Genomic DNA, 23,626 nt, shown 5'->3' with positions numbered 1-23,626 from the left:
AAAAATACTGGTATGTGGAAACAAAATGGTTTGCCATATGCCTTCTTAAAAAAATTATTTTCCAGCTGCAGTCAAATTGACTTTTAACAACTGAAGCTGCAGTGCTAAAAACCCCTCAGCATATGGCTAGTCCGAGATGGCCCTAGGGTGTATCTATTACAGGCTAAATGATCTCTAGTAAGAAACTGGGGAGCTGTATTCCCTGCACCCCTATCTCTCTCAATCCCCTGCACACCACCGGTGCACAGTAGTTACTGCTGTGTGTTACCAGATAAGGTTACAGCAGGGATCAGGAGGTGTCTGTGACTCAGATTAAAGACAAATTACAACAACATTAACACAGAAGGGTTTTGCAAAGGAAGCACACTATCACGTTGCCATGATTTTTTTTTTCTTTTTTGGATTCAATTCTGAAAATAAAGGAAGTATCCTTAATAAATCATCTTCCTAATGGAAATGACAGAATTATTCTCCCAGGAGAACAGCACAAACTTCACTTCACATCCCTCAGAATGGGAGTAGGAAGGAAATGGGAACATAGTTTCCTCGGAGGATCTAAGGCTTCCTGGACATTTGTTCCCCTTTGTCCCATGCAAGTCAGTCACTTGTAACAATCTTTAAAGTCATTGTTCATATGCACAGGTAAGCTCCCTCTCAAAGAGTATCTGTGTTAAATTTTAAAAAATCATATAGTTCATTACTATGAAAAAATAGCATGTATCCAAGTTAAAAAAACAATGTGAATTTTTTAAGTTGCCTTTTATTAAAAATATTAAAAGATAAATGCAAAAAACAAAAAAAGGCCAGTTGGCAACAGTAGTGGATCTTGAGGAAAGCTGGGTGTGATTATCTTCCCTTGTCTTTTTTTTCTATTTTCATATTTTATATAATTAATAAAACAGTGCTTGTATAAAAATCCACACAAAGTTGCTAGAAAGCATACAAATTCCAAGACTGTCCTGGGTTTGTGGCATATTCAGTTTTCTAAGGGTGCACTCAGATCAGTGTAACAGGCAGACATGACGTGGTCTCTCATTCTCTTTGGTGAAACTATTCTTGTTACTCCTCCTCACAGTATCACTCTGTTATCCACATCGTACAGGGTCTGTGCTTCCTGGGATGTCAGACATTAAGGCTGGATCTGCAAGAGGCAAGGACTGCCCACAGTGGTGACAGACCCTGGGCACTGTAATAGTATGTTACAGTAGGTGGTAGTGGTCTTGATTTTCTGTTAGTAAGCTGTTAAAGATTGTCCGAAGATACCCTTGAATGTACAGTGTTTGAATCCTGCTTTAGTTCATGTGGCCGCGTCTGTTTGATGGCAAACGTCTGTCAGGGAATCAATGTCAGTGTTGAATCCTTGTCTTCTTCTGTTCAAAAACATTCTACATTACTTATAATTGAATTATCACGAGCTGGCGATCACTTACCTCTACAACATGTAAGCATCGGGGAGGGCTTTACTGCATCTCCACTTCTCACTACACTCATGTCTGTGACTCAAAGCCTTAAAACCAGGTCGAACATTCATGCCCTTCACCCCTTGAGTTACTCTTAAATAAGCAATTGTAATGAACTTTGTGCAACTTTTGGCAAGGACAACTTCAATTCATTCCTTTCTAAATGAATCTGTTAAGAAGTCAAGGTTTCTTTTCTATTCCAAACCTTAGGAAGTGCCACTCCCCACCCAGCTTCTGATTTCTGAGAAATTCTTGCCCAGGTCACCAGGGAGTAAGAGGCCAATTTTAAGGAAGACCCATGTATACAAAAGTCTTGGGGGCTTTTTGTTGGTGGGGGGTGGTTATTAGAAACATTCTTAATTTACATTTCAAATGTTGCCCTCTTTCTTAGTTCCAACCCCCCCTGAAAATCCCCTAACCCATCCTCCCTCCCCCTGCTTACCAATCCACCTACTCCTGCTTCCCTGTCCTGGCATTCCCCTATACAGGGGCATCTAGCCTTCTCAGGACCAAGGGCCTTTCCTCCTTTTGATGTCCAACAAGGCTGTTTCTCTGCTGCATATGCATCTGGAGCCATGGGTCCCTTCATGTGTACTCTTTGGTTGGTGCTTTAGTCCCTGGGAGCTCTGTGACTAAAGCTAGGTATATGACAAGTTATATGGGTTTATAAATTCTGCTAAAACAGTTGACCAGATCCTTTGAAACTTTTTCCTCATCACTGAAGTTTGCCATTTGTTCCAGTTTTGGTATGGTGGCAAGGTGATCTGGGACACTGACCCAAAAATCATAGTGGCTTTTTGTACAACAATAAATTAATGAATTAGAGAAAATATTTTTTAAAAATAAACTTCACAGTGAATAGCCAATTTCAAACATATACATACATATGTACAGAGATGGATAGATAGATAGATAGATAGATAGATAGATAGATAGATAGATAGATACACACACATATATATAGATACATATGCATACATAGTATATTTTCCATTCTTAGTTCATTCACTAAATATGCTGCAAAAATCCTAGGAGTCTCTAGGACCTTTCTGATGTCTCTACAGTTCCCAAAATTTTCCATTTAAGCTACTTCATAAAGCCAGAGTTTCCTTTCATGTTTTAACTGAACAACATATTATAATAAACCCATGGAAAATAAAGAAAGGAATTTATTTTCTATTATGTTATACACTGCTAAGATTTGAAAAGTACAAAATAATACCATTTTCTTACTGTTTTTGGAAAACATATCTTTCACAGAAATATTTTTATTTTTATTTGTTTATAACTTCACACATGAGTACTTTATCTGCACCATTTCTGCTTCCCCTTTCCTCATCACACTCTTCCCATGACCCCCATTGCCACTACCACCATTCCCTCCAGAATCCATTGCCTCCTCTTTTACAATTATCACTGTTATCTGGATATAGCACCCACAGCCTGTTTAGTGTTGCTCTTATTAAATATGTGTAGAGCTCACCACTCGGTGTTGGGTGCTATATCAGACACTTATCCCTGGAGAAAACAATTTCCCCCTCCTTTTTTTTTTATTTATTTATTTTTATTTACATTGCAAATGATTTCCCCTTTTCTGGGTCCCCACTCCCCGCAAGTCCCATAAACCCTCTTCCGTCCCCCTATTCTTCCATCTACCCCTTCCCACTTCCCTGTTCTAGAATTCCCCTATACTCTTGCACTGAGTCTTTCCAGAACCAGGGGCCACCCCTCCATTCTTTTTGGACATCATTTAATTTGTGGATTATGTCCTGGGTATTCAAAGTTTCTAGGCTAATATCCACTTATCAGTGAGTGCATACCATAATTGATCTTTTGAGACTGGGTTACCTCACTTAGTATGATGTTCTCCAGCTCCATCCATTTGTCTAAGAATTTCATGAATTCATTGTTTCTAATGGCTGAATAGTACTCCATTATGTAAATATACCACATTTTTTGTATCCATTCCTCCGTTGAAGGACATCTAGGTTCTTTCCAGCTTCTGGCTATTACAAATAGGGCTGCTATGAACATAGTGGAGCATGTGTCCTTATTGCATGCTGAAGAATCCTCTGGATATATGCCCAGTAGTGGTATAACAGGGTCCTCAGGAAGTGACATGCCCAGTTTTCTGAGGAACCGCCAGACTGATTTCCAAAGTGGTTGCACCATCTTACAATCCCACCAGCAGTGGAGGAGTGTTCCTCTTTCTCCACATCCTCGCTAACACCTGCTGTCTCCTGAATTTTTGACCTTAGCCATTCTGACTGGTTTGAGGTGAAATCTCAGGGTTGTTTTGATTTGCATTTCCCTAATAATTAATGATGTTGAACATTTCTTAAGGTGTTTCTCAGCTCTCTGAAGTTCTTCATGTGAAAATTCTTTGTTTAGCTCCGTACCCCACTTTTTAATGGGGTTATTTGGATCTCTGGGTTCTACTTTCTTGAGTTCTTTGTATATATTAGATATTAGCCCTCTGTCGGATTTAGGGTTGGAGAAGATTCTTTCCCAGTCTGTTGGTTGACGTTTTGTCCTTTTGACGGTGTCCTTTGCCTTACAGAAACTTTGTAGTTTTATGAGGTCCCATTTGTCAATTCTTGATCTTAGAGCATAAGCTATTGGTGTTCTATTCAGGAACTTTTCCCCTGTGCCCATGTCCTCCAGGGTCTTCCCCAGTTTTTTTTTTTTCAATTAGTTTCAGTGTGTCAGGTTTTATGTGGAGGTCCTTGATCCATTTGGAGTTAAGCTTGGTACAAGGAGATAAGAATGGATCGATGCGCATTCTTCTGCAGGCTGACCTCCAATTGAACCAGCACCATTTGTTGAAAAGACTATCTTTTCCCCCTCCTTAAGGAGCCTTGAAGACCTGTAGATCTTCACCTGGATCTGGGAAGATACAATCGTGACATGTAATGTGGCACTGATTAAAAGGAGGAAAAAAAGAAGAAAGCAATCTGAGAACCTGCGTTCATTCATCTCTGATTCATGACTGAAAATGCGGAGTAGCCAGCTGCCTTGTGTTTCTGCTGTCACACCTACAACGCCTCTTTCAATGTCATGCTTTCCCCATCATGACAGACTGTAACTGTGAACTATATACACTCTTCGTCCTGAGTTCCTTTACATGATACCGTGTCATGGCAATTATAAATAAAAAGCAATTTATTTATAATTGGGTTTTTTGATCAAAAGCTTTTTTCTGTTTCTTTTGCAATTTGGTCAGTGTGTATGGAACTTACATGATCTAGCATATCTCTGCTTCTCTCTCTCCCTAGTTTCCTCCCTCTTTTCCTTCTCCTCTCCTCTCTTCCTCTCTCCCCTCTCCCCTTACTTTATCTTCCTTCACTCTGAGTGAGTGAGAGATCACTGTCAACTCATCCCAGTTAAGGTGATTCTAAATGTGCCAAGTTTAACCTTCCCACAGCATCAGCAGTTTATAGGAATAAACCCAATGAATTCCAATTATTACAGCCTGAATAAGAACAACCCAGCCCAGCCATAAGCGGTAGAGACAACTAAGCAAGCTTTCTTTTCAACCACTAAATGCTGGCTTCCTTGGTGGGAAGCTCTACTTCTACCATCAATAACTGCTTTCGCTTCCTTTTTCTCTCCCCCCAGAGAATTTGCTATGACTTTACAATGAATTCTGCAGATTTTCACTTTGCATGATCCCATACTCCAAACCCCTATTTCTAAACTTTTTTCTCATTCAACTCAATAAATATTGAATTAGTATGTGCACAAAATGTAAAACTTAAATTTCTACACAAAGAGAAATTCTGTTAGAGTGCTAATGCTTTACCCACCAGTAGGAAATAATAAAAATATCTCCAAGAATTAAATTTCTCTTTCATATTTGCCCCCACACAGTAGAATCTCCAGGAACCCCAAAGCTCAGTGGGTATGATGAACTTGGAAGCACACTATGGCATCTTACACTACCAAAAGAAAACACTCTCACACTCCAACAGGAAAATTCTAGAACTCTGGACCACACTCTTCCCATCATTTTTGTCAATACTATGATTTTTGGAAACTCTTCAAAAAGAAATTGACTCACTTTGCTGTAAAAGGTTTAACTCCTGCTCTACAGTGGCCTCTTGGGTGCTGGATACCCGGAACACTCCCTCAATGCCTGGGCATCTTTGCATTGTGAGTACCTTAGACCATGAGCTATTGGAGTTCTGTTCAGGAACTTTTCCCCTGTGCCCATGTCCTCAAGAGTTTTCCCCAGTTTCTTTTCTATTAGCTTCAGTGCGTCTGGTTTTATGTGGAGGTCCTTGATCCACTTGGAGTTGAGGTTAGTACAAGGAGATAAGAATGGATCAATTTGCATTCTTCTGCATGCTAACCTCCAGTTGAACCAGCACCATTTGTTGAAAAGGCTATCTTTTTTCCACTGGATGTTTTCTGCTCCTTTGTCGAAGATCAAGTGACCATAGGTGTGTAGATTCATTTCTGGGTCTTCAATTCTATTCCATTGGTCCACTTGCCTGTCCCTGTGCCAATACCATGCAGTTTTTAACACTATTGCTCTGTAGTATTGCTTGAGGTCTGAGATACTGAATCCCCCTGAAGTTCTTTTACTGTTGAGAATAGTTTTAGCTATGCTGGGTTTTTTGTTATTCCAGATGATTTTGAGAATTGCTTTTTCTAACTCTGTGAAGAACTGAGTTGGGATTTTGATGGATGGGTATTGCGTTGAATCTGTAGATTGCTTTTGGCAAGATGGCCATTTTAACTATATTAATCCGGCCAATCCACGAGCATGGAAGATTTTTCCATTTTCTGAGGTCTTCAATTTCCTTCTTCAGAGACCTGAAGTTCTTGTCATATAGATCTTTCACTTGTTTGGAGTCACACCAAGATACTTTATACTGTTTGTGGCTATTATGAAGGGTGTCATTTCCCTAACTTCTTTTTCAGCCTGCTTATCCTTTGAGTATAGGAAGGCAACTGATTTGATTGAGGTGATTTTATACCTGGCCACTTTGCTGAAGTTGTTAATCAGCTGTAGGAGTTCTCTGGTGGATGTTTTCAGGTCACTCAAGTAGACTATCATGTCATCTGCAAATAGTGGAAAGGAGGAGTTGACTTCCTCCTTTCCATTTTGTATGCCTTTGACTTCCTTATTTGTCTAATTGTTCTAGCTAGAACTTCAAGTACTATATTGAAAAGATATGAAGAGAGAGGACAGCTTTGTCTAGTCCCTGATTTTAGTGGGATTGCTTCAAGTTTCCCTCCATTTAGTTTGATGCTGGCTACTGGTTTGCTGTATATTACTTTTACTATGTTTAGGTACGGGCCTTGAATTCCTGTTCTTTCTAAGACTTTTAGCATGAAAGGATGCTGAATTTTGTCAAATGCTTTTTCAGAATCTAATGAAATGATCATATGGTTTTTTTCATTGAGTTTGTTTATGTAGTGGATTGCATCAATGGATTTCCTTATATTGAACCATCCCTGCATCCCTGGGATGAAGCCTACTTGATCATGGTGGATGATCGTTTTGATGTGTTCTTGGATTCAGTTGGCAAGAATTTTATTAAGTATTTTTGCATTGATATTCATAAGGGAAATTGGCCTGAAGTTCTCTTTCTTTGTTGGATCTTTGTGTGGTTTTGGTATCAGCATAATTGTGGCTTCAGAGAACGAGTTGGGTAGTGTTCCTTCTGTTTCTATTTTGTGGAATAGTTTGAAGAGTATTGGTGTTAGGTCTTCTTTGAAGGTCTGATAGAATTCTGCACTGAAGCCATCTGGTCCTATGCTTTTTTTTGGTTGGGAGACTTTCTATGACCCCTTTTATTTCTTTAGGGGTTATGGGACTGTTTAGATGATCTATTTGATCCTGATTTAATTTTGGTGTTTGATATCTGTCTAGGAAACTGATCATTTCCTACAGATTCTCCAGTTGTGTTGAGTATAGGCCTTTGTAGCAGGATCTGATGATTTTTTTAATTTCCTCAGTTTCTGTTGTTATATCTCCTTTTTCATTTCTAAGTTTGTTTATCTGGATATTGTCTCTGTGCCCTTTGGTTAGTCTGGCCAAGGGTTTATCTATTTTGTTGATTTTCTCAAAGAGCCAGCTCCTGGTTTTGTTGATTCTTTATATGGTTCTCTATGCTTCTGCTTGATTGATTTCAGCCCTGAGTTTGATGATTTCCTGCCTTCTACTCCTCTTGGGTGAAATAGCTACTTTTTGTTCCAGGGCTTTCAGATATGTGGTTAAGCTGCTAGTGTATGCTCTCTCCATTTTTTTTTTTTTATTTTTTGGAGACACTCAGGGCTATGAGTTTTCCTCTTAGCACTGCTTTCATTGTGCCCCATAGATTTGGGTATGTTGTGTCTTCATTTTCATTAAATTCTAAAAAGTCTTTGATTTCTTTCTTTATTTCTTCCTTGACCAAGGTATCATTGAGTAGAGTATTGTTCAGTTTCCATGTGTATGTGGGCTTTCTGTTGTTTTTGTTGCCATTGAAGACCACTTTTACTCCATAGTGATCAGATAGGAGGCATGGAATTATTATTATTTCGAACTTTTTATATTTGCTGAGGTGTGTCTTGAGACCAATTATATGATCAATTTTGGAGAAGGTACCATGAGGTGCTAAGAAGAAGGTATATTCTTTTGCTTTAGGATAAAATGTTCTATATATATCTGTTAAATCTAATTGGCCCAAAGCTTCAATTAGTTTCACTGTGTCCCTGTTCAGTTTCTGTTTTCCTGATCGGCCCATTGAGGAAAGTGCAGTGTTGAAGTCACTCACAATTATTGTGTTAGGTGCAATGTGTGCTTTGAGCTTTACTAAAGTTTCTTTTATGAATGAGGTTGTCCTTCCATTTGGAGCATAGATGTTCAGGACTGAGAGTTCTTCTTGTTGTATTTTTTACTTTGACCAGCAAGAAGTGTCCCTCAGAGTCTCTTTTGATGACTTTGGGTTGAAAGTCAATTTTATCTGATATTAGAATGGCTACTCCAGCTTGTTTCCTGAGACCATTTGCTTGTAAAATTGTCTTCCAGCCTTTTACTCTAAAGTAGTGTTTGTCTTTGACACTGAGGTGTGTTTCCTGTATGCAGCAAAACGTAGGGTCCTGTTTATGTATCCACTCTGTTAGTCTATGTCTTTTTATTGGGGAATTGAGTCCATTGATGTTAAGAGATATTAAATAGTGGTTATTACTTCCTGTCATTTTTGATGTTATTTTTAAATTTGATTGGTTATCTTTATTTGTGTCTGATGAAAGAAGGTTACTATCTTGCTTTTTCCAGTGTCAGGTTTCCCTCCTTGTATTGGTGTTTTCCTCCTATTATCCTTTGTAGGGCTGGGTTTGTGGAAAGATATTGGGTAAATTTGGTTTTGTCATGTAATATCTTAGTTTCTCCATCTATGGTAACTGAGAGTTTTTCTGGGTATAGTAGTTTTGGCTGGCATTTGTGTTCTCTTAGAGGCTACATGAGATCTGCCCAGGATTTTCTAGCTTTCATAGTCTCTTGCGAGAAGTCTGGTGTGATTCTGATAGGTCTTCCTTTATATGTTACTTGGCCTTTTTCTCTTACTGCCTTTAATATTCTTTCTTTGTTTAGTATATTTGGGGTTTTGATTATTATGTGGCGGGAGGTATTTCTATTCTGGTCCAGTCTGTTTGGAGTTCTGTAGGCTTCTTGTATATTCACCGGCATCTCTCTCTTTAGGTTAGGGTAGTTTTCTTCGATAACTTCATTGGAGATATTTGCTGGCCCTTTAAGTTGTAAATCTTCACTCTCATCTATGCCTATAATCCTTAGGTTTGGTCTTCTCATTGTGTCCTGGATTTCCTGGATGTTTTGGGTTACAAGCTTTTTGCATTTTGCATTTTCTTTAACTATTGAGTCCATGGTTTCTATGATATCTTCAGCATCTGAGCTTCTTTCTTCTATCTCTGGAATTCTGTTGTTGATATTTGCATCTATGGCCCCTGATTTGTTCCCATGGTTTTCTATCTCGAAAGTTGTCTCCCTTTGAGATTTCTTAGTTGTTTCTATGTCTGATTTTAGATCCTTGGTGGTTTTGCTTAGCTCCTTCACTTGCTTGTTTGTGTTTTCCTCTAATTCTTTAAGAGATTTTTGTGTTTCCTCTTTTATGACCTCAGCCTGTTGACCAAAGTTTTCCTATATTTCTTTAAGTTTTTTTTTTTTTTTTTTTTTTTTTTTTTTTTTTTTTGCATTTCCTCCTTATTGGCTTCTGTATTCTTCTGAATTTCTTTCAATGATTTTTGTGTTTCCCTTGTAAGGGCTTCTAACTTTTGATCCATGTTCTCCTGAATTTCTTTAAGAGATTTATTTATGTCCTTCATATGATCCTGTAACAGCATCATGACCAGTGATTTTAAATACAAATTTTGTTTTTCTGGTGTGTTGGGATATCCAGGATATGCTGTTAATGGAGAATTGGGTTCAGATGCTGCCATATTGCCTTGATTTCTGTTAGTAACATTCCTACATTTGCCTTTTGCCATCTAGTTCTCACTGGTGTTAGTTGGTCTTGTTGTCAATGCTGGCCTCACCAGTGCAAGCTGCCTCTTCCCACCTGGCCTCAGGGTGCACAGCTGGCCTCCTGTACTGCCTGGAGACGGGGTGCTGTGGCCCAGGCTGTTCCCGATCCTGAAACAGGGACTGGAAGGCTCCCGCCAGAAGCCTCAGGACTGGATCCTCAGCTCTGCAGGGCCGCGATATTTTTCTAATTTATTTATTTATTCACTTTATATCCTGACCTTAGTCCACTCACCTCTCTCAGTCCCTCTCCCCACCCTTTCTGATCCGAGAAGAAGACCCTCCCCCACACACACACACACCAACATTTTGAAAGAGATCTGGAGAGAGTGTCCTACTCAAACATATAGGATTAGAAATAAAAGATAATTTACATTTATTTTGAATTTGTATCCCTGTTATTTCTTTTTCTTGTGTTATTATTTTGCTAAGACCTCAAACACTATATTTAGTAAGACTGTCAAGAATGGATAAAAGGAAATGATGATGTTGGTATATCTGGAGTTTTCATATAAACATTGTACTGCTATATAACAAATTGATACCAAATACACAGATCAGGAAACCTGGGACAGTTTACATGTATTCTATACTCACAATCTCAAAAGATGGGCATCATAGAATCAAATTCAGGCAGCACAGTGCTGGAGGAAGAAGACAAACACAGATCTGTAGATCTCCATGCCACTCACAGACTTGCCCTCTGGCACATGGCACAGGGGGGCTATAGACATCAGCTTGCCTCAGTGCCACACAACCCACCAGCCATGTGGCCAGCTGGCAACAAGAGGGACCACAGTGTGGAAGTATATGGTGTTCACATGAGAGAGAAAGTGGAGCAACTTGAGAACTGTGAAGAGAGATGAGACTAGAGAATCGTCGGTGGAGTGGCCAACCCCACGGTCTGGGTCCATGGAGGGATCCCAGCCTGATCTACTGCTGAGAGCCATGTCTGAGATATGGTCAGGGGTCAATATTGATGTCTGTGACTCATTTCCACTAGAGAATGTGGAGATGTCCCTGGTCGGGCAGCTGTGGGGAGCCACGTGGATATCCTAGGGCTGTGCATAACTGGCCTCACCCCTCACTGGAGGTGGGGCTCTAGAACGCTAGCCCCATCTCTCATTGGTGGCTGCACTTGGATGAAAGGACCCTGTAGCTCTCCCAGGTGCTGGCCCTGGTAGAAGGGGTGTGATTGAGACGGTCCCAAGAGCATGCGTGTGAGAAAGCTGACTCTGCCACTCCCCACTTGACTGCTGTGGGATGGCTTATATGCAGAATAGTGCCCTTTCCTCCCACATATCCCCACCTCTGGCAGTCAGTCAGGAAAGCTGCACACAGGAGAATTAGCTGCTTAGGAGAATTAGCTCTGCCCCTAACCAGCTGCAACACTTGAGAGAACAGGTCCTGCTCCTCACCAGGATATCACAACCAAGCTGACCCTGGTGGTGTGGGGAAGTAGGGATGAGGAGGGGCACAGGTGAGTTATCCCCAAGAGCAAGAGCACAAGAGGGGGGAGTGCTGGTCCTACAATGCACTGCTGGGAGCTGGCCTATGTGCAGGAGGTAATGCCTTCCTCATCTTACCACTCACCAGCTGCAATGGGCAGGCAATCTGGCCCCATGATCATAAGAGAGGAAGAGCTGGCCCTGCCCCTCATAGGCTGCAGCACTTGGGTGAGTGGGCCCTGCACCTCACCAAACAGTACAATAGAGGTCCTGGAGGAAGGGGTACAGGTGAGCCAGTCCCCAAGGGTGAGTGTGAGGGAGAGCTGGCCTGCCACTTATCTGGTATGAGGTGGTGTGCGTGCAGGGATGATGCCACCCCCTCCTCCCACCACCTGCAGAAGACCTGAGAGCTGGCCCTGGGTTTTTGAAAGTAGGAGAGCTATCCCTGCTCCCTCACTGGCTATAGCACTCAGGAGAACAGGTTCAGTGTTTTGCCTGGGCAACACAGTGGAGCTGGCTCTTTGCCAGCAGGTCCAGGAGGAGGACCTGGTTCAACCTGGTCTGCCTCAGGCTGAGTGAGATGGCGAGTATTGACAGCCCAAAAGAAACACACTAGGCCATGAGTCTGTCAAAGTAGGAAATCATTTTATTGTATCACTCTCTTGTTTATGTAGGGTTGAAGATTGGGGTAGGGATTTTTGGTGGGGTGAGGCAGGAATGGGTGACGGAGGGTGTGGGGTAACAGAAGGTATGGGGTGACTGACAGGGCCAATGAAGTTATTCTACATCAGTGGTAAGTAGCAAAGGTGGGCTTAAACAGGTCGTGCTGAGTCACTCTGGTATGGAAGTGAGCAAGTCCCCAGACTCGAAACATGCTCAAGTCTTTCCATTAGGCCATAGATTTTGGGCTGAGTTAGGCCCAACAAGCTGGCCTACAGGCATGAGAGCAGTGGAAGAGCTGACTCTGCCTTCTATATAGGGTGACATTGTAGAGCACTATTGGAGAGCTTTCCCTGCTGGTGTGGATAAGGCGGAGCCAGTGGGCTGACGAGCTCAGTTGACATCCACTTCCTAGGATCCAGTTGAATCAGATCCTAGACTCTGAATTGACCTGCCCTTAATTCTATATTACCTGCCAATGGTTCAGATACATGAAAGGGCCAGTCCTACTGTTTCAAAGCTGCAGAACTTTCATGACACAGAGCAACACGGGATAACTTGGAGGATTCCCAATGAGGATCAAAGGTTGATGATATCACAGAAGGCAAAAAATCTCAAACCAGACCAATGACTCATTGAAATGAATATTTGCAAGTGAAGATGTGTGGACAAAGAGATATACTATAGGACATACTGTGAAATACTACAGCTTCCATGATGTGTGTGTGTGTGTGTGTGTGTGTGTGTGTGTGTGTGTGTGTGTTTTGTTGGTGGGAAGTTTGCAAGGGTGAAGTGTAGATATGAGCAGGACTGGGGTGAATGATGCAAAACCCACAAAGAATAAGAAGTTATAAAAATGGAAATAAACCTATAGGTACAACTGTGAGGGACTACCTAGATTAGATAAGTTGAAGTGGAACCCTTACCATAAAGGTGAGTGGCACCATTCTATTGGCTGGGAGTCCTGCATTGAATGCACATATGACAGCAGGTTTTGCAACCATTCACTGCTCTCTACTTCCTAGAAGTAGCCATGATCAGCTGCCTCCTGTCCCTGGAGTCATGTCTTCCTCATACCTACATGATGGAATATATATCACTTGAAGTCTATGTCAAAATAAACCTTGTTCCTTAACTTTCTTCTAATGGGATTTTTGTCATGACAAGAGAAGTAACTACTACTACTACATTCAACTTTTATTAGCATAGATTTTTTTTCAAAAATCAAAACTATGTAAAAAAGAATCGAATTACATTATCTGACTCAAATCTAAAAGTCATGGACAATATAGCTGTCTGTTATTCTTTGACAATTCACATCAGGCCATAAGAAGGCTGACATTCCCTTGAGAAAAAGAGGAACCTAATCATCAGGCACATATGAGTAAAACCAGATGCATTATAGGAAGGGGTGTGCACATAAAAAAATGATAAGACATGCTCATCAGTCCAAACAACCTGAGTAACCAAAACGTTCCTTCTCTCCAAGTCCATAAAGAAAGCCCAAACCAACCAGGATCCTTGAGTATCTTCATTATGCGCCCTGCAACTCACAGGCAGTATATTCAGATCTTCTGAATTTCTTTGTTTTAAATAAAGTTTTCTTGAAAAATTTTGCAAATACAGGTTGGCTTTATTTTCGCTCCTTGAATCAGAAGCCAAGAACTTGGAAACATTAAACCTTAACATATATACATATACATACACATACACACACACACACACACACACATATATGAAAAATAAAGAAAACCAAGAGTACGACATCAGATCTGTAAAGCACAGTAGAGATGAAAATTGACAATCACAGAGCAAGCTGAAAGACACAAGAAGGCGAAAACTGGAAGAAAATGAAAATAAAATAGGCAAACGCAAGTTTCCTGAGAGTCAGAGGCACATGCTCGGTGAGAATGCAGAAGGCTAAGGACCATGAGCAAAACACTGCAGAAGAAGCCATTGCTTTAAAAAAAAGCCATAAACCAGCTTTGCACCGTGGTAGTATTGTAGCCAATGAGGTTCATCCAAGGCATGATTATTGCTAATTGAAAAGAAAAGCCATCAACTGAATTTCAGCAATTTTGCCTTTGATGTTCCCTATTTCATCCTGCCAGCTGCTTAGAAGGACTAATTGATTTGAAAACAGTGGCCAACCAAGCAGGTACAGACTGAGTGCTAGTGAATTGACTGCATCAAGGTAATTGGTCTCTGCACATTGAAACTGTCATCAACAATGGTGACTAAGAGCTGAAACGGGAGATGAAGAAAAGCTAAATATGAAGGAAAACTTTCAGTGTGGTCCCTCTGACTATAGTTTCAAAATAACATTGACACACTGTTGGTAAGTGGGAGAAAAATAGCGAAGAGAATGTAACTGAAGCTCCAAGGGAAATATCATTTTAGATAGTTCATCTTCCAAATGATGTTTACTGTGGTCACTTTAACAGCGACTTTTATTTCCATTGTGGTTACTAATGCATCTGAGTCATTATACATTTCCCTCTAATGCTATGTGTAAAAGGTCAGTGGAGAAATAAATTACTCTGATAAATGAAGGTCTATGTCCAGAAGAATTCTATGAAACAACAGCCTTCAAGACCACCCAGAACCTGTTGAGTATTAATAGACTGAACACACATTGACCGACCAGGCATCCATTTTGTGCACTGAAAAGTGTTCTGTGATAGTAACTTCAGGTTGGCCACTATATCAGAAGCAAAATTCTGTTACTTGTATTCTTTATCTATTCTTCAAATTGTAACATTTTCTGCCCACATTTTGACTAACAATTGCAAGAATTTGAGAATTTAAGAGATGTTGTTATCTTTAAATACTAGGCCTGAAACCAACTACAGTAGGAAAGACAGCATGTCTTGATGATATGTCAGCCCCAACACAAGCCTCTTGATGACACAATGCTTCACTAAGGTCAACAATATAAAACACAATAGTCAAGAACACAGACTCAAGATCCCTGAAGGAGCATGCCTAGCACAGTTGAACATCCCCACACAAGTGAGTCAACATGGGAGAAAGTGAAGAAGAGTTTTCTATCAGATTAAATGATTGTGGCAGCTAAAGATAGCCTACAAATACGTCCCTCTGTGCTAAGCATCTGATGAACACCATTACTACAATTCACTCTTAACACACAGAGGCTGGAAATGTGTCTCCAGAAATTCACATGTTAGAGCCACTGTTTCTTAAAACATGACTCCGTTTGTAGAAAAGTGTTTGTACCTAGTTATGATAAAGATGTACTAGCATAAGGTGGGTTCTGACACAATGAAACGGGTTGGTGTCTGTAAAGGGGTGGAATTTGAACACACATATGAAGTTAAAAATTACAAAGATGTATGTTCACAAGAAACAAAAAGTGTCAGAAAACTGACACAGAAAAAAATGCCACAAAATTGAAAGGGCATAAAATCTGTTCTTCCACAGAATCCTGAAAAGGAGATAATCCTGATGGAACTAGAAAGCTTCTATAAGGCAAAGAACATAGCCAATAGGACAAATTGGCAACCTACATGTTGGGAAAAATACTTCACTAACCCCAATAGAGGGAAAATATCTAAAATATATAAAGAACTCAAGAAGCTAACCACCAAGAAACCAAACAACACAATCAAATATGAGGTATAAAGCTAAACAAAGGATTTAAAACCGAGGAATCTCGAATGGCTGAGAAGCACTTAAAAGAAATGTTCAAAGTCCTTAGTGATCAGGGAAATGCAAGTTAAAATGACCCCAAAAGTCCACCTTACACCAATCCGAATGGCTAAGATCAAAACCTCAGGTGGCAGTACATGTTAGCAAGGATGTGAAGAAAGAGAAACACTTCTCCATTGCAAGTAGGATTAAAAACTGGTACAAGCACTCTGGAAATCAATCTGGAGGTTCCTCAGAAAACTGGAAATAAATTTACCTGAAGACACACTCTTGGGTATATACCCAAAAGATGCTCCACCATGCAACAGGGGCAGGTGTTCCACTATGTTCATGGTAGCCTTGTTTGTGATACCCAGAAGCTGGAAACAACCCGGATGTCCCACAACAGAAGAATTGATACAGAAAATTTGGTTCATTTACACAATAGAATACTACTCATCTATTAAGAACAAGGACATTATGAGTTTTTGCAAACCAATGGATGGAAGTAGAAAATATCATCCTGAGTGAAGTAACTCAGACCCAAAAGGACATGCATGGTATGTACTCACTGGTAAGTAGATATTAGCCAAAAATGTACAGAATACCCAGAATACAATCCACAGAACTCAAGAAGGTTATCAAGCCTAAGGATCCAAGAGAAGATGACTCAATCCTACTTGGGAGGGAGAAGAAAGTGATCACAGGACGGGGGAGGGAAGGGGACCTGGGTGGGAAAGCAGATATGGAGGGGAAGAGAGGAACATGACCAGTATTGGGTGAGAGGAACAGAACTGAAGCCCTGAGAGCCAGAAGAAAGAATAGAAATAGGCAACCTCGGAAGGCAGGAGGTAGGGGAACTCTCTACAATGTGCCAGAGACCTGGGAAGTGAAAGATGCTCAGGACTCAAAGGGAGGAACCTTAGATGAAATGCCCTACAGTGGGGAAAGGGAACTTGTAGAGCATACCTCCAGCAGAAAGACAGGGCATCAAGTGAGGGGTGGGGTCGCCATCACACAGTCAAAAACTCTAACCCAGAATTCTTCCCATCTGAAAGAACTGCAGGGACAAAAATGGAAAAGAGCTATTTTTGAGGGAAAAGGTGTCCAGTGACAGGCTCAAATTGGGATCTAGCTCAAGGGAGGCCCCAAGACTTGACACTGTTACTGAGGCTATGCGAGATGTGCACACAAAAATGGGGCCTATCATGACTGTCCCCCAAAAGACCCAACAAGCAGCTGAAAGAGTCAGATCCAGATGGACAGAAGCTGGTTACCCCTGGGGTTGAGTTAGGGAAACACTGGAAGAAACTGAGGAGTGTGACCCCATAGGAAGACCTCAATTAATCTGGACCCTGAGATCTCTCAGACACTGAGCCACAAGCCAGGCAGCATGCACCAGCTGATAAAAGGCCCCGAACACATACATAGCAGAAGACTGCGAGGTCTGAACTCAGAGAAGATGCACCTAATCCTCAGGAGACTTGAGGCCCCAGAGAGTGGGGAGGTCTGGTAAGGTGGGATATAAGGGATAGGGACATAATCTTGGAAACTGGGTTGGGAGAGCAGGGTAAGGAGGAGGTATGGGTGTGGAGCAGGAAGAGGGTGGGCCAGGAGCAGGATAAAGTCTGGACTGTTAAAAAAAAATAAAAGAATAAATTTTAAAAAACAAGTTCTTCCTACTTCCTATGCTTTTATTCTCTTAACCCATTGGGTCGAAAACTGAATTCAGGCAGATAACATCGAAACTGAGTTGAACTATTGGATTGTTTTGTCTATCATGTTGATTAAAAATAAAGTATCCTTACTCTTTTGGCATATATATGTGGGTTTTATTTCATATCCTTGAATCACAGAACAAGAACTTGGAGTCACTGCACTACAATTACTGATACCAATAATAAAGAAACTGGCATCAACTGGAGAAACAGAATGAGGCAGAAATGAAACATACATCTTGGCGACCATAAATGAAGTGCTCTATGCAGTGTGTCGAGATAAAATAGACTAAATACTGGGTTGGGTTTTTTTTCCATAGAACCATACCATCTCTGCTCAGTATTGAAGAAATCTAGATCTTCAACTCTTCTAGGTCTCAGGAAGCCAGAATATATAGCATCTAAATTTTAAAAATAAAATGTGTTGGAACTAGTTTGTGCCTTCTACCAAATTTCAGAATGTGGGAATTCCTCTAACAGCAGAAAGTAATTTTCAGTGACCAGTGACAGGAAAGGATAATCAAACTCAACAAATTCAAATTCAGAATATTCTTGTGTGCTATGCTGATGTGAGATTTTAACAGCAATTTAATATGGTAAGGTTGTAAAAGTATCTCTTTGGGGGGGGTCATGCTTATGCTTTAGACACCCTACTGTCAGAGCAGTGACAAGATCCTAGTATGGATTATAACAAGCAACCAGGAGACCCTCAAACACCATGTCATGTTAATAACCTCACAGACCATAGTAATAGTTGGAAGGAAACAATTAGGAGGTAGAATGGACACTTGAAACATGCAGGCTATAGAACAAGAAAAGGTCTGTGCAAAGGCCACAGACTCCCAGCTTTGGTAGCTGGGTTTGGAGCATTATCAGCAAGATTAGGACATGCATGGTTTGTTCATCAGGTAAACCCACCAGGCTCCAGTTCCATACCCTGGCCTTTATTAAATTAAATGGGTCAGAAAACAAAACAAAAAAAGCATGAATGAGGGAAAGAGGGCCTTGAGGGGAATGGGAGGGAGATGGGGGAAGGATAATGGTAATCAGAATGCATTCTATGCCTGAATGGAATTTTCAGAAATGAATTTAATTAATAAAAAAGAAATTTTCAAAACGTAACAATTCATTCCCTTGCTTTTGGCTATGGACTGAACGTAATGATTCTTGAGGCACAAACAGAATGCCACAGACAGCCCCAGGCTAAATTAGAAAAGAAAATTCAATTTCAACCTAATTCTTTCTTTGGAAATCAATCCTTAAAACATAGCAACCGCACTGTAAAAGGACTACGTAACCCAATGGAAAGACCATATATCAACCACAGATCCCTACAGAAGTCCCAGCCAAAGTCAGCATCACGTGCCAGGCACACCAGCGAGCCAGCCACCCCCTAATTCCAATACCCAGACTGTGGGGTGACCCTACGGATGCTAACTGGAGCAGTGACATTTATATCCAAAACCCTCCCCTAGATTGCAGAAATCTGAGTATACTAAATGCTGTTGCCTTAAGCCACAAATTTTTGTGATTCATTATTTGACAACAGGTTACTGAAAAATAAGGAGGACCAAAGACTCCACAGGACCAAAGGAAATTTTGCAGCAATCTACCTGTTGACCTGCTGACTTAGATCCCAATACCATGAATATGTATTTATATACATTTGACTATTGAAAACAGATTAACAACAGTCTAAAGAACAGACCAAAAAATAACCAGGAATACCTTCAAAAGACATAGGACATTTAGGAGGCAGAACCCAATGACCTAATCTGGACTTTGGCCCAAATACTAGGCTTCACTGGCTAACTTTCCAAATCAGTGCCACAGGACTTTTAATGAGTAGCCTAGATCAAGACTGCCTAGCCACCTCTATGTGAAATGGAACACCACTACAAATGACTAGCCAAGTGTATTTTTAACTAGAAAGTTTAGCTTGTAATCCATTTTGCTCAAGTGCTTTTTAATCCAAATATAAACCATATAAACTGTCTCCCAAAGGTGTGAATAACTACAGACCAATTACCATAATTCACCTTACATTCATTCTGAAGTACAAGATAAGATGGACCGTGGAGCTTTGGAAAACGATGTCTGTGTCAGTTGATCTGAATATGGGGGTTGGAAAAAAACCTTTGACTAAGGCAATGTTTGTGTAAGTCCAGAAATAATGCTGAGAAAAAAGAAGAAAGAGAAACTGTGTCTAAGGTTAGGAAATGTTAGACTCATGTATTGGGTAAGGTGCGTTTGAGGAGAGAATGCATTGGATACAGATGAGTGTGAATAAACAAAACAGCCACCAAACCCAAACTCCATTGTGGATGCCAGAAAGTGCTTGCTGATGGAAGTCTGATATGGCTGCCTACTGAGAGGCTTTGCCAGAGCCTGACAAACACTGAGGCAGATGCTCATAACCAAACATTGGCCAGAACACGGAGGTCCCAGATGGAGGAGTTGGAAAAGGGATTGAAGAAGCTAAGGGGGTTTGCAGCCCCATAGAGGGAGTGATGGGCCAGACCCCTGGAGCTCCCAGGGACTGGACCACCAACCAAGGAGTACACCTGGAAGGACCTATGGCTCCAGCCACATATGTGGCAGAGGATGGCCTTGTCGGATGGACATCAGTGGGAGGAGAGACGCTTGAGCCTGAGGGTGTTCAATTCACCAGTGTAGGGGAATGCCAGGGTGCGAAGATGGGAGTGGGTGGGTGGGTGAGGGAACACCCTCATAGAGGCAGGAGGATGGGGGATGGGATGGGGGTTTCTGAAGGGGAGACCTGAAAAGGGGAAAACATTTGAAATGTAAATAAAGGAAATATCCAATCATCATCATCATCATCATCATCATCATCATCATCATCATCCCTAGAGGTACAAACTAGAAACAGGAGAGAATAAATGAACCCAGCTTTATTTCTTTGCAGAGATGTTTGCTGTTCCCCAAACTACATGCTCTGGAGACTCTGACCCACTTACGCTGTGTTCAACTTGCATTCTTTTCCAAAATACCATAAATGGGTCACTTGGAGGTATTATTTTCCTAGCACGTCCTCTGTGGAATGTTTTGGAATTAATACAAACAGGCATGGAATCAAAAGATCCTAGACTCAGAAGTAACATTTACCTTTAGTGAATAATGTCAGAATGTGGTTTTTGTTCTTTGTGACCATATATTTCAAAAGGTCAAAAATGGAGATATAATATATACCTAGGTTGGTTTGTAGTTCAATGGAGATAATCTATGTAGAAGAATTACCACAAAACAATAAGACAGGAAAGACTAATTCAGTAGTTCAGTTCCCCCAGAACACCTAATTCTCTGGATAACAGGACTTGGATGTTCTGAAGCAGCACGCCCCACGAGGCTTTGGTTGAACCCCCAAGCAGTCTAGTTGCTCTCGTAAGCCCTCTTAGCACCTAACCATGTAGTCTTGGATTAGTATTATATGGCTATCTGCCTCATGTGGACAGGGAACTTTATTAATTCCTCATGTGTTTTGTACCTTCGTGACGATAGCCTAGGAAGTGTTGTTTTGTAATAAAGGCATCCATAAACATGCCATTTATAAAAATTAGTATGTGCTGCTTGAGCAAACTGAAATGCAGATTGCTTCAGTGCTTGGAAAGGATTTCAGCTGTGTTATAGAGGCCATCACTCTCCCTCATCTGGTTCCCACTTGCCCAACTATCACCCGTATTTGATTTATGGACAGGCCCTGTTCTTCCCTATGAGCTTGCTTCTCATGTTCTCTTAAGTCAGTTTGTTTTTGTGAAACTCCATCTTACAAGTGGAATATGACCAATGGGTACTACTAAGTATGATGGAAACTTACGAAACAGCAAAGCATATACTACCTAAAGGGACAGCAGCAACTGCTGTGAAATTTTCTGTATAGACATGCATTTCTCTTCCAGGTAAAATATTACATTCAAAAAAAAGAAAGGAGTGCTGAGAGCTGGGAAATAGTCTTGCCCAGGAATGAGCCCCCCACCCCCGTGGTTAACTAATACCCAAGTGGTCAACCCTGAAATCATATACATACAAATTACATTATACGGGTGGATCATGTTGTATTTATATATTTAGGATGGTATAATTTAGTAATGTTGTATGCATCAAGAAATTCATTCATTTCTTTTGGATTTTCCCCTTTTTGTGGAATATAGTTTTTCTTAAAGTATGTTCTCATGATTTTCTGAATTTCATTTATATCTGTTGTAATTTCTCCCCCTTTCACTTCAAATTGTATTAATTTGTGTCTACTGCCCCTTTGTTTTGATTCATTTGGCTAGGGTTTTCCAACCTTGTTTATTTTTTTAAAAGAGTCAAGCCTTTGTTTCATTGATCCTTCGGTTGTTTTGTTGGTGATGTTCTTGCTGTTGCTTCTATTTAGTTAATTTCAGGCCTAGTTAATTATCTCTTCCAAAACACTGTTTTTACATGACTTGTCTTCCTTTTTCCAAGGACTTCAAGTGATTTGTTGCAGTATTGACTTGAGAGCTCTCAAATTTGATGTAGTTACCGAGCCGCTGTGATCTTTCCACTTGGGACTGCCCTAATTGCATCCCATGGAGTTTGTAATATGCTTTGGCGATTTTTTTAATTTCCTTCAAAAATTCTGTAGATTTTTATTATATTTCCTTCCTAATTACTTCATTGACCCAATTATCACTCAGTAGTGTGTTGTTTAGTCTCCAAGAGTCCATGTACTTTTTGTAGTTTTAATTTCTGTTGACCTGCAGCTTTATTTCATTTTTGACAGTTAAAAGATATTGGATGGTATTTCTGGTTTTCCATACTTGTTGAGACTTGCATTGTGCCCTAATATGGATGAATTCTGGAGAAATTTCCATGGGCTGGTGAAAAGAATGTATATTCTTTAGTGTTAGTGTGAGGTGTTCTATAGAAATATGGTATATGTCCATTTGGTTTATGATATCATTTAACTCCAGTATGTATGTGTTGGGTCCAGATAACCTGTCTAATGGTAAAGCTGGGTATTATCACTCTGTAGGCTTAATCTGTGCTTTGATATCTAGTAGTATTCCTTTTATATGATTGGGTATATGTATCCTTAGTGCATGTATATTTAAAACTATAACATCTTATTGGTAGATTGTTCATTTGATGGTTATGAAGTGATTTCCCTCGTCTTTTTTGACTATTTTTAGTATTATATCTGTTTTTGCAGATATTAGAATACACAGTTGCTGACTGAAACAGATGTACGTACCTGCAGCCAAACATTGGACAGAGGCCGGGAATCTTACAGAGGAGTTAGGGAAGGATTGAAGGCCTTGAAAGAGATAGGAACCCCACAGGAAAACCAAAAGAAATTACTAATCTGGACCCCTGAGAGCTTTCAGAAACTGAGCCAGAAACCAAAGCGTATACACAGGCTGAACTGAGATCCCCACCCTTGTGCTCCCCACCCAGCACATCTGTAGTAGATGTGCAGCTGCGTCTCCATATGGGTCCCCAACAACTGGACTGGAGGCTCTCCCCTAAAGCTGTAGCCTAGCTATGGAATCTGTTTCCCAACAAAGCTGCCTTGTCTAGCCTCAGTGGGACAGGATGTTCCTAATCTTGCAGAGACTTGATGTACCAAGGCTGGGGAATACCCGGAAGACCCCCCCACCCTCTCAGAAGAAAAGGGGATGGTGATGGGGGAAGGATGGGGGGTCAGCATTTGAGATGTAAATAAATAAATAAATAAATAAATAAATAAATAAATGGATAAATACTTTCTAAGACTGAATAAATACCATATAAACTTATTCCTCAGTGTTCTAAAAGGTGTAAGAAATAAAGCTTGCAGATTTGACCTTTGATGAAGGTTAAATCTGAGGTACCTTCTCTTCTTACTGTGCTCGTGATCTAATCATCCCTTAGCACTACACTATTGCTGTCACCTTAGAGATTAGGATTTCAGCATAAATTTGAAAAAACACAAATATTTGAACCATAGTAACGAATCTCTGGAGACTGAATGTTTGGGTCCCTTTATATAGCATATCAAGTGTGGATATTTTCTCTCTGCTACCATCTGAGGCCACTGCTATGAGCTGCATCTGGGTCTGGGTAAGAAATTTCTAATAAGAGAAAATTTAAAAACCCAGACCTCCATGAAGAAGAAGAGCAAAACAGAACAACTCCTAT

At 40.6% G+C, this 23,626-nt stretch overlaps 2 pseudogenes; both read left to right on the top strand.

Annotated features, from left to right (window-relative positions):
* Nucleotides 1-23,626, top strand: part of LOC127666298 (actin-binding protein IPP-like) — a 135,379-nt pseudogene that overhangs the window by 41,976 nt on the left and 69,777 nt on the right.
* Nucleotides 14,080-14,187, top strand: LOC127666433 (uncharacterized; annotated as a pseudogene).

This window comes from Apodemus sylvaticus, chromosome 15, assembly GCF_947179515.1.
Source record: "Apodemus sylvaticus chromosome 15, mApoSyl1.1, whole genome shotgun sequence".
Taxonomy (NCBI): Eukaryota; Metazoa; Chordata; class Mammalia; order Rodentia; family Muridae; genus Apodemus; species Apodemus sylvaticus.
The sequence above is the reverse complement of the archived record's forward strand: the minus strand, read 5'-3'. Positions and strand labels throughout refer to the sequence as shown.